Source organism: Tupaia chinensis, unplaced genomic scaffold (genome assembly GCF_000334495.1).
Source record: "Tupaia chinensis unplaced genomic scaffold, TupChi_1.0 Scaffold000238_1, whole genome shotgun sequence".
Lineage (NCBI taxonomy): Eukaryota > Metazoa > Chordata > Mammalia > Scandentia > Tupaiidae > Tupaia > Tupaia belangeri.
The window spans coordinates 5543532-5552136 of NW_006159716.1; the positions used below are offsets into that span (position 1 = coordinate 5543532).

The 8605-nt window shown below is 46.1% G+C and overlaps 2 pseudogenes; both read left to right on the top strand.

The window, feature by feature from the left end:
• Positions 1-239: 239 nt before the first annotated feature.
• Positions 240-1833, top strand: LOC102479414 (SWI/SNF-related matrix-associated actin-dependent regulator of chromatin subfamily E member 1-like; annotated as a pseudogene).
• A 1255-nt stretch (positions 1834-3088) lies between these two features.
• LOC102479823 (L-lactate dehydrogenase B chain pseudogene) lies at positions 3089-4085 on the top strand (annotated as a pseudogene).
• The last annotated feature ends 4520 nt before the right edge of the window (positions 4086-8605 follow it).

Genomic DNA, 8605 nt, shown 5'->3' on the forward strand with positions numbered 1-8605 from the left:
TTTCACTCTTTAAATGTAGTGTAGTGGCTAAAGCCAGAGACTCCCACATGATTAACTATGGTTCAAGTTCTGGACTTGGCAGCTTGCTTTCTCACTTTCCCTCTCTCTATGTCTTTCTCTGACAAAATTAAAAATAATAAAATAAATTTTTAAAAATTATTTAAAAAACACTTTAGGGATGTCTCTGTCCACCATGTCTCAGATTCATTCTAAATGAACTGAGAACTTAATCTTCTAAAATGTCACAAAGACCGTCTTATGCCCCACCGCCAATCCCAGTTCCTACAACACAAATGCCCAGCACACCAGGGTTTGTGGGATACAATCCATACAGTCCCCTTGCCTACAATAACCCAGGCTAGGAGGGAAGCCAGGCACCAACAGCCTGGTCACAGTGCCCTTCCGTATTACAATTCCCAAACTCTCAAAGCCACCAGATAAGTGACTGATGACCTACATGAGGTACAGCAGAAAGGTCTGGGAACAAGAAAAGGTTGGGAGTTTTTGGTTTTGTTGGTTTGTTTATTTAAATTTTGCTACAGGGTACAGGTATTATCTGGAGAAAAAGAGAGAGAGAGAAGCAAAGTGAGAAAGCACTCTCCAGGGGATGGCCACACCACAATCTCTTTTCTAGTCTAGGAATTATGGGAAATTGGCAAGATTATTGGTGATGTGTGGCGAGAACTCACTGAGAAAGAGAAACAAGAATACTTAAACACAAAGCAGAAGAGATAGAGAACAGTGAATCTATGAAGGCCTATCACAATACCCCCTCCTAGTTTGCTTACATAAATGTGAAAAGTCATGCAGAAGCTGCTTTAGAGGAAGAGAGTGGACAGAGACAGCCTTGCACGAAGGTAGAACCTGACATGAGTGGCCAGGCCGCCGGACATCCAGATGATTATGATGATGGCTTTTCCATGAAGCACACAGCCACCGCCTGCTTCCAGAGGAACCACCACCTCATCAAAGAGATCCTTAGCGTGAGTGTGGTGCCAAATGTCTGATTGGTTGTCACAACAGCTAGACTGCAGGTCCTCAAACAGCAGGTCCAGTCCTTAATGGTTCATCAGCAAAAACTAGAAGCTTAACCTCAAATAGAAGACCAGGAAAAGAAGAGGAAATTCCTGGAAAGCATAGATTCCTTTAACAATGAACTTAAAATGTCGTGCAGTCTAGGTTAACGTAGTAGCTAAGGTGCTGGACTCCATCATGGCCGACCGTGGTTTGAGTCCCAGACCTGGAGACTTGAAACTCATGCTGGGCAAGTGTGCTTGCATGCCCAAAATTCCAAGAGGAGAATGGAGGAGAAAGAATTGGAGCGTAGCCATTCCTCCCAGAGGGGTGATCTCTCACTTGTCTCTTTCTGTTTCTCTAGTGAGCATGCCCTGGAGACAAAATCTCCATTACAAAAAAAAAAAAAGTTGTGCAGTTGAAGGTAAAAGTGGATCTGGAGAAAATTGCAGCTGAGATTGCACAGGCAGAGTAACAGGCCCATAAGAGGCAGGAGGAAAAGGAGAAGGAGGCAGCAGAGCAAGCGAGGCATAGTCAAGGCAGCCTCTGTCCTGAGGAAGACCAAGAAGCAAAAAAAGCCAAGGGAAAGAAGGACAACGAGAGCATGCCAATGGAGACACACCTTGAAGAGACGATGGAGAGCCAACAGGATGGGGAAGAAGGACAAGGAGAGTGGGCAGGAGGGGTCCAACAGCCTGACAGAGGAGGGAACCAGCGATGGTAACACTGGCTGGGAGAGCAACAGTGCCACAGTGCCATAGTGCCACAGGGGAGGAGCCGCTGACGGATCTCATACCAGAAGACAAGAAAAAAGAATAAATGTTGCCTTGTTTTATGTATTCTAAGTACGTTTTTAAATGAAAAAGTGTTTTCTAGTTTTAAAAAAATCTGTTCATTTTTAAAAATTTTGCTGCAGGGTGCATGTATTCTCTGGAGAGAGAGAGAAAAAGAGAAGTACAGTGAGACAGCACTCCCCAGAGGGATGGCCATGCCACAGTCCCATCTCTGTTCTTCTCCTGGATTTTGGGTACCTGTGCACTTGCATCCAGTGCGTTTTCCAAGCATCTGGGTCCAGAACTCGAATCACACAGTCAACCATGTGCAATACAGCCACCTTAACACCACGCCACCAAATGGCCTAGATTCCCCTCCCCCATAGGGCATGTGTTTCCACCAGAGACAGAGACAGTGAGAGGAAAAGTGAGCAATCACCCTCGCCCCATGGGGGGGTGGCCATGCTTTAATCCCTTCGCCACCTCCATTCTCCTCTTTGGATTTTGGGCACACATGCACATATGCCCAGAGTGATTTTCAAGTCACCAGGTCCAGGACTTGAACTGTGGTCAGCCGTGTGGAAGACGAGCACCTTAACCACCACACCACCTGCTGGGCCCAGAATCTTTTTCTGTTTAAAAAACTATTTTTCTTGGGCCAGCTCCATGGCTCAGTGGTTAAGGCAGCCAGACCCCACATGACAACTCTGTGATTTGAGCTGAGACCTGGAGGCTCGGGAAGCGTGCCAGGTGCGTGTGTGAGCCCAAGATAACGAAGGAGCAGAGAGGTGGAGGAGAAGGTATTGTGGCTACCATCCCCCATAGAGGGTGCTTTCTCCCTCGCCTCCCTCTCTATCTCTGGTGAAATTTTTTAAAAAATGTATTCACAATAGAGGATGTGTGTAAATGAAAGAGCAAGAGGAGAGAACCCTCCACGTGGCCCAGCCTTGCTGCTGTCTCTCTCCTCCAGTCCTCTAGGCCATCAGATCTTGGACACTTTGTGTGTCCAGTGTGTCTCAGGCTGACCAGGCTGGGGATTTGAACCCTGATGGCTATGTGGGATCCAGCTTCTTTTGAATAGCACATTAACACTGCACCAGAGAGCCAACCCCATTTGAATGTGGCATGGGGGTTAGGGCAGTTGGAGCCCCTGTGACTGACTGCACAGTTTCAGTCCTGGACCTGGTGGCTTAAAAACACATTGAGGCAGATCCCGCACCAGTGGAGAAGCACACAGCTGACTTTGTCTTCCTCGCGTGACTGTTCCAGCCATCTCAAGAGCCTTCTCTGCCTTGTGCACAATGGCAACTCTTAAGGATAAACTCATTGCACCAGTTGGAGAAGAGGCAACAACTCCCAACAGTAAGATCACCGTCATGGGTGTTGGACGAGGTGGTATGGCTGATGTGATCAGCATTCTGGGAGTCTCTGATTGATGAGCTTGCCCTGGTGGATGTTTGGAAAGATAAGCTCAAAGGAGAATGAGTGGATCTGCAGCACAGGAGCTTATTTCTTCAGACACCTAAAACTGTGGCAGGTGAAGATGACTCTGTGATCAACAATCCCAAGATCGTGGCGGTGACTGCTGGAGTCCGTCAACAGGAGGGGAGAGTCGTCTCAACCTGGTGCAAAGAAATGTTAATGTCTTCAAATTCATTACTCCCCAGATCAGCAAGGACAGCCCTGACTGCATCATAATTGTGGTTTCCAATTCAGTGGACATTCTCACGTATGTTACCTGGAAACTAAGTGGCCTGCCCAAGCACCGTGTGATTAGAAGTGGGCGTAATCCAGATTGTGCTAGATTTTCCTATCTCATCGCTGAAAAACTTGGCGTCCATCCCACCAGCTGCCACGGATGGATTTTGGGAGACCGTGGCCACTCAAGTGTGGCTGTGTGGCGTGGAGTGAATGTGGCAGGTGTTTCTCTCCGAGAGCTGAATCCAGAAATAGGAACACAATGACAGTGAAAATTGGAAGAAAGTGCGTAAGATGGTGGTTGAAAGTGACTGCGAAGTCATCAAGCTAAAAGGATACCCCAGCTGGGTTATTGGATTAAGTGTGGCTGATCTCACTGAATCCAGGTTGAAAAATCTGTCCAGGATTCATCCAGTGTCAACCATGGTGAAGGGGTTGTATGACACTGAGAATGAAGTCTTCCTGAACCTTCCATGTATCCTCAATGCTCGAGGATTGACCAGTGTTATCAACCAGAAGCTGAAGGATGACAAGGTTGCTCAGCTCAAGAGGAGCACAGATATGCTGTGGGACATCCAGAGGGACCTGAGAGACCTGTGACTACTGAGGTCTAGGCCGTAGAAACTTAAAAACTACAATGTGACTTACATCCACGTATGTGGATCGCAGTTTGCTTTTATCTTGATATGTGAATGCGGGCCCACAGAATCAAGCCCGTACTTGCCATATGAGCCCTTGAACAAATAAAATTAACTTTTATAGTGTGGGGAAAAAAAACTATGTGGGGTACATGTACATACGTGCTCAAAATCCTGAAAGGAGAATGGAGTGTGACATGGCCAGCCCCTGTGGGTGGTCATTTCTCACTTTCCCCACCCTCCCCGTCCCCCAAGAGCTCATGTGCCCTGTAGCAAAATTAAGAAAGCATGAAATGGGCCAGCAAGTGGCATGGTGGTGATTAAGGCACTGGACTCCACATGGCCGACCATGGTTTGAGTACTGGACCTGGTGGTTTGCTTTCCCACAGTCTCACTTGCTCTGGAAAGCACACGTGCCTTGTAGCAAATTAAAAATAATCAGAACAGTAAATAAAATTAAACAAATCATTCTTTTTTAAAAAAGAGAACATGGGACCAGCAGGTGGCATGATGGCTAAGGGTGTTGGATTCCCATATGGCTGACTGCAATTCAAGTTCTGGACCTGGCAACTTGCTTTCTCTCTCCTCTCTCTCTCTCTCTGCCCCTCTCTGGTCAAATAAAAATAAAAATAAATAAATAAAATTGAATGAAAGAATTCTTTTTTAAATAAATAAATAAATAAATAAATAAATAAAGAGACATTAAATTCAAAAAATCACTATGTTTCTTCTGACTCCTAATTTATTAAGCAAATTGTTTCTTTGCATTTTATTTTAAAATCACACATATTTATGGTGTGCAACATGATGTTTTGAAATATGTATACATTGCAGAATGGCTAAATAAAGCTAATTAGCATATGCATTACCTCACATATTTATTATTTATTTGAGGTGCAAACTCTTAAAATCTACTCTCTTAGCAGTTTTCAAGTGCATGGTGTTAACTGTAGTCAGCAAATATTTATTATAAGTGCCACCATAAAGGCCAGCCCTGTGGCCTAGTGGTTAAAGGAACCAGATCCCACAAGGGTCAAAGTTTGGTACAGCAGCTTGAAAAACACACCAGGCCCATGTGTGTGCAAACACAAAATTCTGACAGGGTGGAGAAATGGAAGAGAAGGAATCACAGCATGACCAACCCCCATTGGGGGGTTGCTTTCTCCTTCTTTCTGTCTCTTTCTGTTGTTCTGTCTCTCTCTAGTGAGTGAATGAGCTCCAGCAAAATTAAACAAGAGAAGTGCTACCATATCCCAGGCACTGAACTCAGTACCAGAGATACAGAGATTGACCATCGAGCATGAGGACAGATACCAAGCAAGTCATCGCAAACTAGCATGGGATCTTCTACTGTGATGTTTCCCATGAAGCAAAGGTGCAAGAGCAGCAGTGCTTATGATGGGGCCATGGGACTTGGAGTGAGGAGTTCAGGGAAGGCTTCTCCATGGAAGAGGAAGGCTTACCAAGATAAGTCACTGGGCCCAGGACTTGAACTGCAGTTGACTATGTGGGAGTCCAGCAATGTAACCATTATACCATCTGATGGTCCCTAAATTCAGGATTTTATCCTATGAAAATAGGAAACCAGAGAACAGAAATCTATGTATGTGTGTGTATGTGTATATTACATACAGAATATTATATACATAATATATACACACACACATATATAGAAAATGTACATAATATATATACACACATGCATATATACACATTTGCAGTTATATATTTTAAGTCACTATACAGTATTATATTCTTTAAATATTAATTTTGGGGGGATCAGCAGGTGGCATAGTGGTTAAGGCACTGGATTCCATGTGGCCAACCATGGTTCAAGTCCCAGACCTGATAGCTTGAAACTCACAGGGGATGTGCACTTGCCAGAAAGAAACAGAGAGGGAAAGTGAGAAACCACCCCCCCTGGGGGAGACTTGGTTACCCAGCAACCCCTTCTGGTGCATGTGTGTGCATACCTAAAATCCCGAAAGGAGAATGGAGGAGAAGGAACTGTGACATGGCCACCTCCTGGGGGGGTGATTTCTCGCTTTCTGTTTCTCTGTCTCTCCAGCAAGCGCACATGCCTTGTAGCAAAAAATCTTTCTTTCAAAAAAAAAAAGACCATTTGGGAGCGAACAGCGGTGGTGGTTGCACAATAATGTGAAAGTACCAATGAATCGCGCACTCCATCATTCACACAGTTTAAACGGGTCCAGCTCCAGCCAGTGGCGGAGAAGTTTGAGTGGCTGGATCCCATAGGGCCAACTGCACAGTTCGAGTCCCAGACCCAGTGGCTTGAGGAACACGCTGGGAGCACGTGCATGTGTGTACAAAATCCTGAGAGTAGCATGGAGGAGAGGGGATTGCAGTGTGGCCATCCTCCCAGGAGGTGCTTTCTCACTTTCCCGCTCTCTGTTTCTCTCTGGTGAGCACACATACCCTGTAACAAATTAAGAAAGAAAAGGGGGCCCAGCTGTGATGCACAGGCATCCGGGCATCACTCTGCCATGTTGGAGCCACGCAGATGGCCGTGGTTGGGATCCGAGTCTATCTGAAACACGCATGTCCGTGACCTTTGCCGGCTGTCGGGTTAGAGTGGGGGAAGATTGGGCATCATGGAGTGGTGAAACCCTGTCAATGTCTGTTTCTCAGGAAATTAAATCAATGAACTTAAAAAGTAAAAAAAATATATATATTAAATGGTGTGGTTCAGATAGTGGCGCAGAGGTAAAATGCAATGCTCTGTGAGCCAGTCCCATGTGGGAGCAGTCCTGGTTCGAGTCCAGACGCCTTTCTGAACCTGGAATAAATGAACAAACTTTAAAAGAAGTGTTAAATAGTAATTTTTTGGTAATACATATACTCTATCACGAATAAAAAAATAAAAGCAGTAGATAGGCAAGAGGGAAAAAATTAACAAAACTTCCATAAGATACCTTTCTCTAGCTTTCAAATATTCATCCGGAGTTCGTATAACCAATCAACTCACAAATGTTACACATTGTTAAGCTGTTTTGTTTTTGTTTTTGCTGTTTGAATCGGCTTAAACTCACGCCGGGCACATGTGTGTGTGTGTCCAAGATCCCGAGAGGAGAATGGAGGAGAAGGGATTGCGGCATGGCCATCCCCCCCGGGAGGTGATTTCTCGCTTTCTGTCTCTCTGTCTCTCTGTCTGTCTGTCTGGCGAGTGCACGCGCCCTATAGCAAAAACCTCTCCAAAAAAGAAACAAACAAACAAACAAACAAAAACAAATAAGCTCCACACGTGTAATTGATCACTGTCTTTTAAGTCTTGTAATCTATAGGTTTTGTGTTTTTTTTAAGTGATTTTTGCTATAGGGCGCATCCACTTGCTAGAGAGACAGAGAGACGGGAGGATAGCCACACTGCAATCCCTTCTTCTCCATTCACCTGTCAGGAGTCTAAGCACACACGCACACACACTTGCCTGGTGCGAGTTTCAAGCCACCGGGTCCAGAACTCGTGCTGCGGTCGACCACATGAGAATCCAGTGCCACAACCACTGCACCATCTGCTGGCCTCATAATCTATAGGTTTCTGCACAATCCTTTCTCTCCTCTTTTTAAAATTGTTACTTGTTTGAGAAGCCAGATTGTTTGGCCTACATTTTATCAATTACATCCTGGTAGTGGTTGAACATATTTCTCTGTCCCCTGGATTTTCTAGGAATCGGTAGTTGGCTCTAGAGGCTTGCTCAGACTCAAGAGCAGTGTCTGGCTAAGTGTCTGGCTGGGTGGCAGTGGGAGGCTGGGCGAGTCCGCCGTCTCCCCTCTGCAGAGGCTGTCAGCCACCGACGGTCCCTGCACAGGTTGCATCAGGGGCTCTCCGCACTCTGACCCAGGGTGCAGGGGGTAGAATAGCTGGAGGCTCAGGTGGGCACTGCATCTTTCTATTCATCCGGGAGGGCCTGCTGCTGGGGGAAGGGCAACCAAGGGCCCTGGGCCGCTTCTCTCCACCCCTCTAGGCACTGATAGTTCTCCAACCTTGAAGCCACTGTTGGCGAATAAAGATGACCTCATCTGGGGTCAGCAGGTGGCATGGTGGTTAAGGGCACTGGACTCCCACATCGAAGACTGCAGTTCGAGTCCCTGAACCTGGTGGCTTACTTTCTCACTTTCTCTCTCTCCCTCATTCTGTCCCTCTCTGGTCAAATAAAATAAATGAATAAATTGCTCTCTCGCACAAAGCAAAACAAAAAGCATGAAACCAATAAACGGGAATACCATAAAGTATTTTGGGGGGACCTGCAGTTAGCGTAATGGCTATGTTGCTGGACTCCCATGTAGTCGACCGCAGTTTGAGTCCCAGACCCGGTGGCTTAAACTCTTGCTGGGCACGTGTGCGTGCGTGCCCAAGGTCCCGAGAGGAGAATGGAGGAGAAGGGATTCCGGTATGGCCATCTTTCTTGGTGGGGGTGATTTCCTGCTTTCTATCTTTCTGTCTCTCTCTGTCTTTCTGGCTAGC